Source organism: Astyanax mexicanus, chromosome 14 (genome assembly GCF_023375975.1).
Source record: "Astyanax mexicanus isolate ESR-SI-001 chromosome 14, AstMex3_surface, whole genome shotgun sequence".
NCBI lineage: Eukaryota > Metazoa > Chordata > Actinopteri > Characiformes > Acestrorhamphidae > Astyanax > Astyanax mexicanus.
Genome location: NC_064421.1, coordinates 9,650,553 through 9,664,755, shown reverse-complemented (window position 1 = coordinate 9,664,755; position 14,203 = coordinate 9,650,553). Strand labels below are relative to the sequence as shown.

The window sequence follows — 14,203 nt, the reverse complement described above, 5'->3', positions numbered from 1 at the left end:
CCATCTGGATCAGCTCCTTATCCAATTTCCACATCAAACCGATACCGAGCACCCAGAGATCGCTTAACCCTAATCTCAGACATGGACGATCTGCGGTGGATTGAGCCGGTCTGCTCTGAAAGAATGCTAAGAGTAAAACACCGACCTTTCACACAGCAGCTGGTCAAATCCTCCGTGTCCAGTTCTCTGTTAGAGACGCATAACATCTGAACTACGCTCTTTTAAACAAAGATATTTTTAACTGGATTTACAATTGAGAGAACATAAACTTTGAATAGGAACTGATTAGCGAAGGAATGATCATACCTTTTTTCCTTTAAGATACAAGACAAAAACTTGCTGTTTTCATACTTCAGAACAGGCTATTTTGCAAAGCTGAATGTTACACTTTAAAAAGCTTTAAAATTAGCAGGACCTTTCGTATACAGCATACCTTTGAAACAGTTTCAAGGATGTCACTGGTTAGTCGATTATAGCCCTTAATTACCCAGGATTCCCTGTGCAATACATGTTGCAATAAAGCAACTGTTTTATCATTTTTTTCTTCGAGTACATGGCAGACACTACCAGCAGTAGACTGGTAGCAGCTGTCGAGTAAACTGTAATACATGTATGCAAATATCTTTTTGCAAATGTCATGAATTATTAAGGTGCACTTTTGGTCACACACACACACATATATATATATATATATATATATATATATATATATATATATATATATATACACACACACACATTACATTATTACATTTCATTACATTTTTACTTTTGTCCAAAGCGACTTACAATAGCGAAGTGCAAAAGTAATAGAAGTTTAAGGTAAAAACATCTTCAGATAGAGCTTAAAGGAGGTTAAAGGGAAGTAATGGGATAGAGGAGTGAAGGAGGGGAAGAAGGAAATGAGGTTAGAAGTAGGTAGTTAGTTAGAGGTGTTAGGAGGGTAAGTGCTCTTTGATGAGCTCTGTCTTCAGGAGTTTTTTAAAGATAGTGAGAGATTCTCCTGATCTGGTAGTAGAAGGTAGTTAGTTAGAGGTGTTAGGAGAGTAGGTGTTCTTTGAAGAGCTCTGTCTTCAGGAGTTTATTAAAGACAGTGAGAGATTCTCCTGATCTGGTAGTGGAAGGTAGTTAGTTAGAGGTGTTAGGAGAGTAGGTGCTCTTTGAAGAGCTCTGTCTTCAGGAGTTTATTAAAGATAGCAAGAGATTCTCCTGATCTGGTAGTGGAAGGTAGTTTGTTCCACCATTGGGGAACTCTGTATGAGAACAGTCTGGATTGCTTTGTGTGAATGTGTGTTTGGTAAAGCGAGGCGACGTTCATTGGAGGAGCGCAGCGGTCGGGAGGTGGCGTAAGCCTTCAGGAGTTATCAGTGCAGGTAGGAAGGAGCTGTTGTGTCATCACCTTATAGGAGCTTTGAATTTGATATGAGCAGCAACTGGTAGCCAATGGAGCTCAATGAGCATAATTGAATGAGACTGTATTGGTCTACACCAAACTGCAGCTTGATTAATCCTTGGACACTAACTGCAGTTCCAATGCTAAATCATCAAGTTTTGAATTGTTTGAGTCTACATTCAAAATGTATATTAAATTAAAAAACAACATGTTTAGTCCTGTGTCTCACTACTGTATGTAACTGGCACAAGATCTGAAATCTACAAGGTCTAAAATCTACAGTACATACTTCTAGGAACTGTAAGACAATGTAAATAATCCACTGGTCCTCATGTTCCATCAGCATATCTCTTTCCTTATGCTGCTTCCATTTCATATCCATCATTAATAACCTGAGACTGGAACATATTCGTCTCTCTGTGCTGACGGCTCTGCTCAGCCAAGACCCTGGATGCATTCTGGAGCAGAACTGCATGCTGAACACTGAGGAAGCACGACCTCACGGCATCAAACACGAGCCAACGCACAGACAGACGCACGCTGTGCCAAAGAAGCCGGCACTACAGCTCTCGCTTCTGGAATAATGAGGTCGGATCATTATTCCAGAACGGAGACAGCCTGTTAAAAGGGCCACCTTGTCGAGTCAGTGCATTTGGCTGGATGAAAGCCAACGCAATTAGACGCTGTAAAGTGAATTGGTGGTGCGACGGGCTTATCGCTACTAGACGGCAATAATCTGAGGCAGAGAAGAAGAATGGAGAGACTAGCTGCCCACAATAACACAGTATAAAGGGGGTCTGACAGATATTAAGGAACATTAAAGTTGGAAGCAGGTTTTAAAAGAAGCAGCAATACTTGCAATGTCGCACATCAAGCACAAGCACCTCAATCGTTTTCTTTGTTCTCATCTGCTTCTTGAGAAAACAGCATTAGAAAAATAATATATTTGCTACCTATAAATGATGAACAGCACTGTTCTAGATCTGATTAAAAACACAACTTATAGGGTGCAGAGTGGTCCAGCTGTCTAAAGTGCTGCCACTATGATTGGGAGATCGCTGGTTTAAATCCCAGTCATGCAGCTTGCCATCAGCTGCCGGAGCCCTGAGAGAGCACAACTGGCCTTGCTTTCTCTGGGTGGGTACAGTAAATGGTGCTCTTTCTCCACATCACTTATAGGGTGATGTTGATCAGAACAAAGCATCTGTGAGCTGATGTATCAGAATCGAGTTGCTGGGCTTTCCTCCGAGTGTTAGCGCTGTGATGCTGCTCAGCAATGCTGCACTATCAGCAGCAGCAGTTCAAAAAGAGTCTGACTTCACATGTGCCAGGAGGAGGCATGTGCTAGTCTTCACCCTCCTTGTGTTGTGGCATCACTAGTGATGGGGGATATATATCTGAGTGGCAGCAAAAGGAGTGGGACAATTGGCCTAGCTAAATTCAGGGGAAAATAGGAAAATAAATGGAAATAAATGTATATAAAAATATATATAGTTATAGTTTCTAGACCTTTGACCATGAGTATGCATGTCTTGACTGATGTTAAGGTTGTATCTTGTGAGTGAGGCTTAGCACTATCAAGCATGCTTATTGCAATATGAATATTTCATAAAACCTCTGGTTTTAGTTTTCTTTAACTTTCATGGCTCATGGCAGAAGTCATAGGAAACAATAATAGTTCCTACAATCCACAATAATTGATTGTGCATAAATTGATTGGAAAAACACTGCTAATAGAATATGATGTCCTAGAGCTGATACACATAAACCAAATTCACAATACCCTATTGAACCCTCTATTGACTCTACTTGAATGATTCTGTGGAATGATTAAGTCTCATCCAGAACCTCTGGGATAGGTTGGAGTTAGATTTTTTATCTATTTTTTATCAGTACCAAGCATCAGTAATGCTCTTTGTTTCTGATTACAGCAATAGCAATGTCCTAACATCTAGTATAAAGCCATGCCTAAAGAGTAAAAACTGCAGCCAATGGGGATAAAATGCTTAATAAAAAATAAGAAAATGGTAAAGCCAATGTCTATAAACAGATTTTTTTAGGGTTTGGACTGCAATCATCTGGCTAACGTTCACTGTAGACCACTACAAACCTTTTCCTCAAAAGATAGAGAAGGAAAAGCAAGGTTAATGTTGGGCCTGCTGTAGACAATTGTGTAGACCACTGATTTTTTTTACTACTTTCTTTTTTTTCTCAGCGGTGACTTCAATGAAAGGGCCGAGGAAACTCAGCACCTTCTCAGCAGGCTAACTTTTCATAGCTGGAAAGGGTGAACTAGCCCCCCGGTCTCACCTTTACAATCCTCATAAACACGTCACACACACCTGCGAATAGTTCCATGTACTTTTTATTTATTTAGGTTTTAAGCTTTTTTTTTTTTTAGTCTGCTAGTAGAGTACAGGCCAGTGAAGCTTTGCGTCCTGCCAGAGGTGTCAGAAGATCCTAAGGGAGCGACATACAACACCGCTACAGCTGTGGATAAATAAGCTATAAAAATAATCCATCTGATCTCAGCTTCTGCTGGCCTGCTGAACAAAGGCCCCAACAAAGCGCTACAAATCACTCAACCCGTAACGGCTGGTGGCCCAGACTGCAAAGTCTGTCACTGAAGCCTTCGGGGGACCATTAAGTACAGGGTGTGAGGACACACACAAGCTGCATGCTTGCTGGTCACTGCCAGCATTCAGGTATGACGTGTCCAATGATATAATTCAAGGGATCATAAAATACTTATCTGAATCAGCGCCATTTCGATTCCAAGTGAATTTTCGAGGCCTTCTGCTGAATATGTGCAGTTTTAAAGTAACCTCTGGGACTCAGTAAACATTAACAGTGACATCCCACCAGCTGAGGTTTGATGAATAGCCTCCCTGGCTACTCTGGCTATACAGAAAGAGAGACCACTACAAAAAGAAACCACAAAAAAAGACAAAAGCTGCACACCTACACTATCCTAAAACACTGTTTATTAGATCACATTGGAAGCCAAGCATCTGGAGGACATAGCTAAGGTAGCACACAGCCGTTTATAGCTCGGCCAACACAAACGCTGCCTCACAGGATGGATTCTGCAGTCCAAATCCTCCTCGCCGTCAAGGCCCTCCTTTCGTTTCCTCTCAGACGGCGCAGCGCTCACCCCAAAGGGTAGCCTACTATATTCATACAGCCCCGGGAAAAAAACACAAGGCCGTCCAAACAGTCTTAAAAGGTGCGGTGTTGAGTTTCACTGAAGGCATTTGACAAATGCGAAAACAAAGAGGTTTAGTAGGTTCAATCTATCTAGCCTTTTACTGAGGTCACGCAGTCAATATTATGAAGGCTAATATTTGAACGAGAGCTAGAAGCTCTGATTATTTATACAAGCTGTGGAGAGGTCAGCTAAGCGCCCCAAAGGCCTGATCGTCCTCAAAGTATCTCCACAGCACTGCCAAAACATCACCAAAACCAATGGACTGGGACTTCCTATCACCTCACATTAACGATAAAGGATTCAAGCATGGGAATTTGTGTTAGTAGCAGTAAAGTAGAGAATATTATGATCAACTCCTCGTTTTCTTGTTTCTACACTCACTATCAATCAATGTGGACCACCTAGGCAGAAGTGTCTAATGGTGTTTAAAAACTCCAGCAGCATTGCTGTGTCTGATCTACTTGTACCAGCTCAACACACACTACTAAAACACACTACTACCACCACCATGCCAGTGTTATACACAGTAGTGCTGAGAATAATAGTGACCCACCACCTAAATAATACCTGTTCTTTGGTGGGCTTGTGGGGCCCAGACCATTAAAAACAGGGTAAAAGGAGGATATTAAACATACAGAACACAGAGAGAAACAGAAGTACTACAGTCTGTAATTATAGAAGGCACAACATTAACAGGATCATATTTATCTGTTTCAGGCAGTCCTATTCTATTGGCAGTACTTCTCTACAGGGACTTGACAACCTGTATGTTAGCATTTGCAAGAGCTAGCAATGGATGAGACTTAATGAAGCTGAAATTTTTAATTAGAAACAATGTCCATATACATTTGGGCATACAGTAGCTTGGACCCTGATCTCTGTAAAGCTGCTTTGCTTTTTAATGTCCACTGTGAAAGCATACTGTGTGTAATATATTATTCTATACTACATAATTACTATTGATATGTATGATATGATAAGTATGTATTGTCTTCATTAAAATACAGCTTTGGAAAAATAAGAGCCCACTTAAAAATGATGAGTTTCTTTGATTTGACCAAAAAAAAAAAAAAAAAAAAAACAGAAATAAAAGAGGAATCTTTAAGAGGGAGATGGAAGCTGAACTGCTTGAAGTTTTGAACCATTAGTAAAGGCATAAAGTTATCCAAAAGCAGTGTGTAAGACTGGTGGAGGAGAACATGCCAAGATGCATGAAAACTGATTAAATGCCAGGGTTATTCCACCAAATACTGATTTCTAAACTCTTTATGAATATGAATATTTTTTTGCATTATTTGAGGGCTGAAAGCTCTGCATCTTTTTTGTTATTTCATTTTTCAGTTTCTGCAAATAAATGACTAAATGACAATAATTATAAACTAAATGACAATAATTTTATTTGGAATTTGAGAAAATATTGTCTGTAGTTCATAGAACAAAACAACAACTCAAACATATATCTATAAATAGCAAAATCAGAAAAACTGATTCAGACACTAAAGTGGTCTCTTACTTTTTTCCAGGGCTGCATGGCAGAGATACTTTAGAAATGTCATTAGACCCACTGTTTAAAAGGTTGACATTACACAGTTATTGGAATTAAAAATATTTAACAGTATGATTCATACATCATTATAACTGTCAACTATTATCTATAATAGTGTATTAGTATAACACACACTATAGCATTTTTTTACTTTACCCCAGTTTAAAGAGACCACTGTATATGTATGTACAGTGTGTGAGTGTGAGTCATCACACTAAGCAGTGTCCCTCTGATCTGAGCTCATTATGCAGTGCTGAGAGATTCAGGCTGGGTCAGAGACTATTAAAGCAGACTGGGGTGGGGGGTGGGGGGGCTTGTGCAGACAGCGGGGGTCTGTGTTGTGGGCACACTGTAAACTTCACTCAGACCAAACCAATCATGAGGAGGTGGTCAGAGGAGGAGGAGGTGGTCAGACTGCATTACATCATCATCATCATCATCAAACACCATTATCAAACACAGCACAGAAGTCTCAGACTATGTATGGTCTGGGACCAACACATTAAAAAGACAGTGATGAGTGGTCCAGTCTGGGGAGGGCTAACAGCAGTAATTACAGAGACAGTGATCTAGACAGTGGAATGACGACTCAATTTAGTTTGATATCCGTCTCCATGTGCCTGTGTGTGTGTGTGTGTGTGTGTGTTGGAGATAAAGGAACAGACACACACATACTAACCATAATGACATCACTGGTTTAACTGATAATTACTTATACTTATCACTTTTGCCACAAGCCTGTTTTACTAAATCAACAGAGCAGCTTTTACCCATATACAGGGGTTGGACAAAGAAACTGAAACACCTGTCATTTTAGTGTGGGAGGTTTCATGGCTAAATTGGAGCAGCCTGGTGTCCAATCTTCATTAATTGCACATTGCACCAGTAAGAGCAGAGTGTGAAGGTTCAATTAGCAGGGTAAGAGCACAGTTTTGCTCAAAATATTGCAATGCACACAACATTATGTTTGACATAGCAGAGTTAAAAAGAGGACAAATTGTTGGTGCACGTCTTGCTGGCGCATCTGTGACCAAGACAGCAAGTCTTTGTGACGTATCAAGAGACACAGTATCCAGGGTAATGTCAGCATACCACCAAGAAGGACCAACCACATCCAAAAGGATTAACTGTGGACGCTGTAAGAGGAAGCTGTCTGAAAGGGATGTTCAGGTGCTAACCTGGATTGTATCCCTAAAAGTATAAAACCACGGCTGCCCAAATCACGGCAGAATTTAATGTGCACCTCAACTCTCCTGTTTCCACCAGAACTGTCCTTAGGGACAATAAATTATTGTGGTCTAAAATCAGGTGTTTTAGTTGTATTTTTAATGGTAATGATTAGTCGCATTGCTACGAATAGTGAATGCTGCACATACCACCTGTGTAAACAGCATGGAGCAGCAGAGACAGCGTTTGTCCATAGCTGTGGTAGCTAGCATTATCTGGCTAATTAAACTGCACCTTATCAGCAGTTTAGCTACAATAAAAAGAGTGTATTTGATAGCTGGGTGAGATTGAGACCAGATCACATTCTCACCACAAGCAAACTGCCCCAGAGTTCGTTCATGACCCAGCTCCTGGAGGTGGCTTTAAATATTTTGGAGGAGGCATGTCCTCGCATTCATACTTCTAGTGATGGGACATTGTAAGTGATGGGGAAGTTCTAATGAGTGTTCAGGAAAGTTGACTAAGCTAAATTGGTAAGAAATTAAAAAGAAAAAAATAGAAATTAATTTGGGGAATATAGCATAAAAATGGATAATGTTACTTGCTTGTATCATTTGCTTTGGCACTAATAGTCTGCAGTGTACAGAAACACCCCCAGACAGTGTTGTGCTTTTAGCTGCTTCTTTCTTGACCCTGAGCAACCCCTGCTCTGCTTTAAACCGCATGCAATTAACACTACTGTCAACAAACTCTTAATGCAATGCCACAGAAAGCTCAGTGTTTGCAGAGCTAACAGTGACTCGCAAGAGCTTTTTGGTGTTCATGCTGTTAATGTAACGTAATTACAGTGGCAGTTTGTGCACCGTCCTTGTAAAACATTCTCCTTTGGCTCAGAACCAGTTTCTTTTAAACCCTCTTCAAACAGCATTAGGCAATTCTGTAACTTTGCAAGAGTTCTAGGAGAGCTGTCAGTAAAAAAAAAAAACGAGACTACATCACTCTGTAAGAATGTTTCTTCTAGCCTTTTTTCGCTAAGTACAAGTCACCTAGGTGCATACATAGAATAAAACTTAGAAAATCTATGTGAGCTTTATACTGTATGTGTATACAAGATTATCTCAAATACTTGATTGGCAATAAATCCAGCAACCAGGTAGATCAAGGAAGTCAATGAAATGACAACAGTGTGGACGAGCATTATCCTGCTGGAAATGCCAGTTGAAAGCCCTTCCAAGTGAATAAAACATGTGACCACATGATGTCCAACACAAATTTCTGAGCCTTTAGTGTTCCTTGAGCTAATATTAGGGATGGCCAAATGTTGTATGCAATGGCTCCCCAGATTATCAAACCAGCAGTTGAGACAGTGTGTTGCTCTACAATAAAGACAGGATTTTGAAATGCTCCATACTCAATTCTAGACACAATCAGATTCTATACAAAACTTGGAATCACTATTGATCACAAGATGATAGGGTTCCAGTCTGTAGCACTTCAGGTTTCTTGTTCACGACACCACTGCAAAGAAGCAAAGAAGGCAATAGTGGGGGCGCTGAGTGGACCAGCACTTTAATGTGCTGCCGCTATTAACGGGAGGTCGCAAGTTTGAATCCTGTTCATGTACAGTAGCCCTGCCATCAGCTGCCGGCATCCAGAGGGAGCAAAATTGGCCTTGCTCCCTCCAGGTGGGTAGATGGCACTCTCTCCCCATCACACTCAAAGGTGGCACCGGGCGGCAGATAAACCGAGACGCTGTGCTTTCCTTCGAGTGCGTTAGCCGCTCAGGCAATGATGCATCGGAAGCAGCTCGAAAAGCTTGGTAACTAACTTCACATGTGTCTGAGGAGGCATGTGCTCATCAGCCTCCTCTCTGGTGATGGGGATGTACAAAGGTGCAGTACAATTGGATAAACAAATTGGGAGGAAAAATGGGGGAAAAAAAAGATAAAATAATAATAATAAAAAAAGAAGGCAACAGTGGTTGTCTGAAGGCTGGTTCAGATGATGGGCAACTGGTTGAAACAATCATTCTTCTTTCCTCATTCTCAAAGTTTCTCAACCGGGAAAAATGTCTAAGTGCATTGTAGAGGCATGTCTAGCATTTAATGATCCCTCAGCAGGAGCTACACTACTTAAAAGTAGATTTTCTTTGTTAGCGCAGCGTGAGAAAACTTTTGCACCCACTTTTACAACGTCAAACGTAACTGCAAGCACAGTTTTGTAGCAATCAGGGTGCTTTATTTTTTTGCCAATGAGTGTACCATGAAAAAAAGGCTGAAAATGAAGACTAAAGCCAGTGCAGTGTATAATATGAAAGCTCAGCACATTAACACACCATTTATCTTGTGTGTGTAAAGTCCTTATGATCCTCTGCCCACTGCTTTTCTCTGTGTAGTCGTCTAGTGTGTCAGAAGTGCATCAAATGACATGGATTTACAGTTGGAGTTATGGAAGGGAACATCTGCAAGCATTTGTGTTTGTGGCACACACACACACACACACACACACACACACACTTATACACACACAGAGATGACCTAGTGCAATTTTGGAGCCAGAACACCACAATGCCTTGTTTGTGTGTGATCCACGTCCCCCCCGCCACCAGCGCTGCCAGTGTTATGCTCGATTGGCGGCAGACTGTCTATGCTGAGTAACAAATCCCTCGAATCGAGCATCAAGCTGGACTCGCAGCTGTCAGTTCTGTCCGACTTGGGGACAGTGACTCGGGATTCGGTGGAACGCTGCCTGGGTTGTAAATTCACACACTGTTGAGCCGAGGCTGAAGATGAGTTGCAAACAATCGTCAGTGCACTCGCGTGTTGTTGTGCTCGTACAAGGCTTCGCACCCCCATTCAGCCGGAAAGAGAGGCAGGATTGTGTTGTCTGTCGGATTGGGCCACAGCTGTTCCCTAAGCAGAGAGTGGGCCAACATCTGGAACAGGAGCAAATGTCGGCAACACAAGCGCTAAAAAACACACGTGACCCATCACTCATGCTGCTGAAGGCGGGCAATTTTTGCATTGGGAAACAAATTTATTTGTATAGGAAAGAAAAAAATAATTAGCATTTAGCTATTTTAAGTTGCACCCATTGCTGACACAGATGTGCAAGTGCACACACAGAGTTTGCTATATTATTGGTAATATTTATCTACAGGGACTAGACAATCACTGAGGCACATATACATGAACCTAATGGCACCATGCCTAGGATAATGGTGCTATAGAAAATTAAAAATGGTGGATTAATCTCTGAAATAAATGGTGCTCCATGCAATACTATTGGAATTGTCAGCTTGTAAGGTTGGGGATGACATTGGATGGGGTGGTGCTCATCCAACATATGGCCCTCACTAATTATCTTGTCGATAAATACAATTAAATCCCACAAATCTCAGACTAATAGCTCGAAATCAAGTACATAGCCTTATACATGGACAAGTCAAGTCAATTCAGTATCCAGTGGATTCACCAATCACTTGCTTATATAAGCTTCAGTTTGATCTGTCTGTTGTAAAAGAAGACTACCTTTATAAAGGGTTTATAAATGGTTTACAATTAGTGTATTAATGGTTACTAGTTAGGTTGTAAATGCCTTAAAAATCCTTAATAATCAATTATTACACATACGTAGAAAGGGCAACAATGATCTTTTGTCTGTCAAATAGTGAACCCACAGCCGTCTATATTGTTGCCCTTTCTACATATGTGTTATAACTGATTATAAATTAATATAAATTTTTAAGGCATTTACAACCTAATTAATAACTATTAATAAACTAATTGTAAACCATTTATAAACCCTTTATAAAGGTAGTCTTATTCTAAAGTGGTACCATATTTTGCATACTCAACAGTGCTCTAAAAGGTATATTTAAATAATTAATTTCAGCCAAAGCTGATTTGTATTAAAGGGGTAAAGTGATGTAGAGAAATGGTCAGGTAAAAATATTTTTTACCTTATAAAAAATATTTACAGTGCACTGCATAAGGAAACCAAATAAAACTCAAGAGAAACAACTGATATTGGTCTTTTAATAAACTGAAAGCTTTAAAAAGACTTGAATTTTCTAGGGCTGAGGATTTTCAGCTTTGAATGACATTCAGAAGGCAGCCTCAATGCTTTCCATTTTTCCTGACTGATGTGGAGATTACATCATCTAATTGTGGTGAGGGCTGGATTTATAGGAGTCTAAACGTTGTATAAAGAAGCTGTAATTCATAGGGTGGCGCTAAATTGGGAGTTTCTAAAACAGTGCAGCCGAAATACTGGCTTATTGGATAAAATCAGAGAGAATGAGGGTAGCAAGTTATTTCCGATCTGGAGCAGAGCCTTGGCTAGTAACTAACCCAAGCTAGTAAACCATTCACGCAGTGCTATAATACCTTATACGAGCCCTCCTGTAGTATTTCAAATCTAATTTCCTGTCTCCTGTGTGATTTCATCCTGGGCTGGTATTCATCTGAACTGAGGGTTAAAAACTACAAAGTAGAAAAGAGAAAAGCGTCTAATTGTATTAGTGGATTACACTGAAAAACATCTGTTTCTATAGGGCCCAAATTTTAAAATTCAGAATTCAGCTACTTTAGGTTTAGGCTGCATACGTTGCTAACAAAGAAGAGCTTATCTAGTCCCTGTAGAAAAGTATTAGCAGTAGAATAGAATAAGACACTCTGAAGAAGATCAGTCTAAACCCATCGTCACCGATGCCAGACTAGTAAACCATTCATGCGATGCTATAATATGTAACACAAGCCCTTTTTCTGCAGTATTTCAAAACAAATTTCGGTAACACTTTCTATGAATGTCATCTCTATAAGACTCTATAAGCTCTACAAGACTCATAACGCATTTTAATGCATTCATAAGGCATTATATACATGCTTATACATATTTATATACATATAAATGTATGTTTTATGTACCATAATGCATTATTAACATGGCTATAATAGGTTAGGTATTTTTATGAACATTTATAGCCATGTTTATAATGCCTTATGAATGCATTATAATGAGTTATGAGTATGTTTATAGAGTCTAATAAAGATGACATTCATAGAAAGTGTTACACAAAATTCCTTTGTTGAACTGGATTAAACTGGACTGAGGTTAAAATCTAATTGTAAAAAATATAAAAGAAAAAAAAAGCACCAGTCTGAATGTATTAGTGGATTACACTACAACCACTAGTTGCTCTCAAGGAAAAGCGGGGAAAAAAATCAAATAAATAAATATTAAAACCCAATAACCTTTTGATTGCTTTCAAATTGCAGGCTACTCCAGTGGTGTCTCTCGTTCTGTTTTTTTCCCTCTCTCAGCGGTTAGTGAACTCGCACAGCTTCCTGTCTCTGCAGGGACCGCTCGGTTAACGGCGCGTTTTCATCCCCTCTAAAGTTCCAGCCTTGCCGGCCCGGCCGCCGCGAGCCAAAGGTGCTCAGACATACCGAGAGTGCAGAAAGAAAACAAGTTACCCCCCCTCATTCCATTCCATCCCATTACACCCCACGACAAAATACACAGACCACAAAAACCCTAGACACGACCCAGATGCTCTCTGGTATACGGTAACGGGGAGCGGGGACTCTTGGGAGGACTGGATATAAAGTGGTGTCCAGATCGCACCGTGCGGCTAGACGTCCGGGTCCGGCGTGATGGACGGCTCCCGGCTCAGTCTCCCACCTCAGTCTCCCGCTGTCTGGCACAGCGCTCAGATCTGTTCGCTGTTAGCGGCTCCTGATGAAAGAGACGCTAAAGCATTTGTAGCGTCTGAGGGAAAGCAGGAGCTCAGAGGAGAAAAATGCTTCTGAACGAGGAACGCGTTATTCTTTCAAGACCTTTCTAACCCATCACAGGGTTTCAGGCTATTTTAAGAACAGACAAGATTTTCTCTGCTTTCTAGACTTGACAGATTATATATCCAACATAATCAGCTTAATCTGGACTTAATCTCAGATGCTGCACTTGAAACTTCTGTTTGGCTGGAGGTCTAAATTCCTACTTTACATAGTATCCAGTATTCCCATAAAGAGAAGAGTTTGGAGGAATGCATCAACAAGACCACACTCCACAGAATTCACTCCACAGAATTCACTCCACAGAATTCACTCCACAGAATTCACTCCACAGAGCTCACTCCACAGAGCTCACTCCACAGAGCTCACTCCACAGAATTCACTCCACAGAATTCACTCCACAGAATTCACTCCACAGAGCTCACTCCACAGAGCTCACTCCACAGAGCTCACTCCACAGAGCTCACTCCACTGAATTCAATTTACAGAATTCAATTTACAGAATTCACTCCACAGAATTCACTCCACAGAATTCACTCCACAGAATTCACTCCACAGAATTCACTCCACTGAATTCACTCCACTGAATTCACTCCACTGAATTCACTCCACTGAATTCACTCCACTGAATTCAATTTACAGAATTCACTCCACAGAATTCACTCCACAGAATTCACTCCACAGAATTCACTCCACAGAATTCACTCCACAGAATTCACTCCACTGAATTCAATTTACAGAATTCAATTTACAGAATTCACTCCACTGGATTCACTCCACTGGATTCACTCCACTGGATTCACTCCACTGAGCTCACCCCACTGAGCTCACCCCACAGAGCTCACCCCACAGAGCTCACCCCACAGAGCTCACCCCACTGAACTCAACTCCACTGAACTCAACTCCACTGAACTCAACTCCACTGAACTCAACTCCACTGAACTCAACTCCACTGAACTCAACCCCACTGAACTCACCCCACTCAATTCACTCCACTCAATTCACTCCACTCAATTCACTCCACTCAATTCACTCCACTCAATTCGCCATTAAGCTTGACTTAACTTTTACTCAGTTTTGAGTAGAGCTTT

At 40.8% G+C, this 14,203-nt stretch overlaps 1 protein-coding gene across 3 annotated transcripts in view; it reads right to left on the bottom strand.

The window, feature by feature from the left end:
• daam2 (dishevelled associated activator of morphogenesis 2) overlaps positions 1–14,203 on the bottom strand; it is a 199,144-nt gene that overhangs the window by 53,337 nt on the left and 131,604 nt on the right. The gene's annotated exons all lie outside the window — the stretch shown is intronic.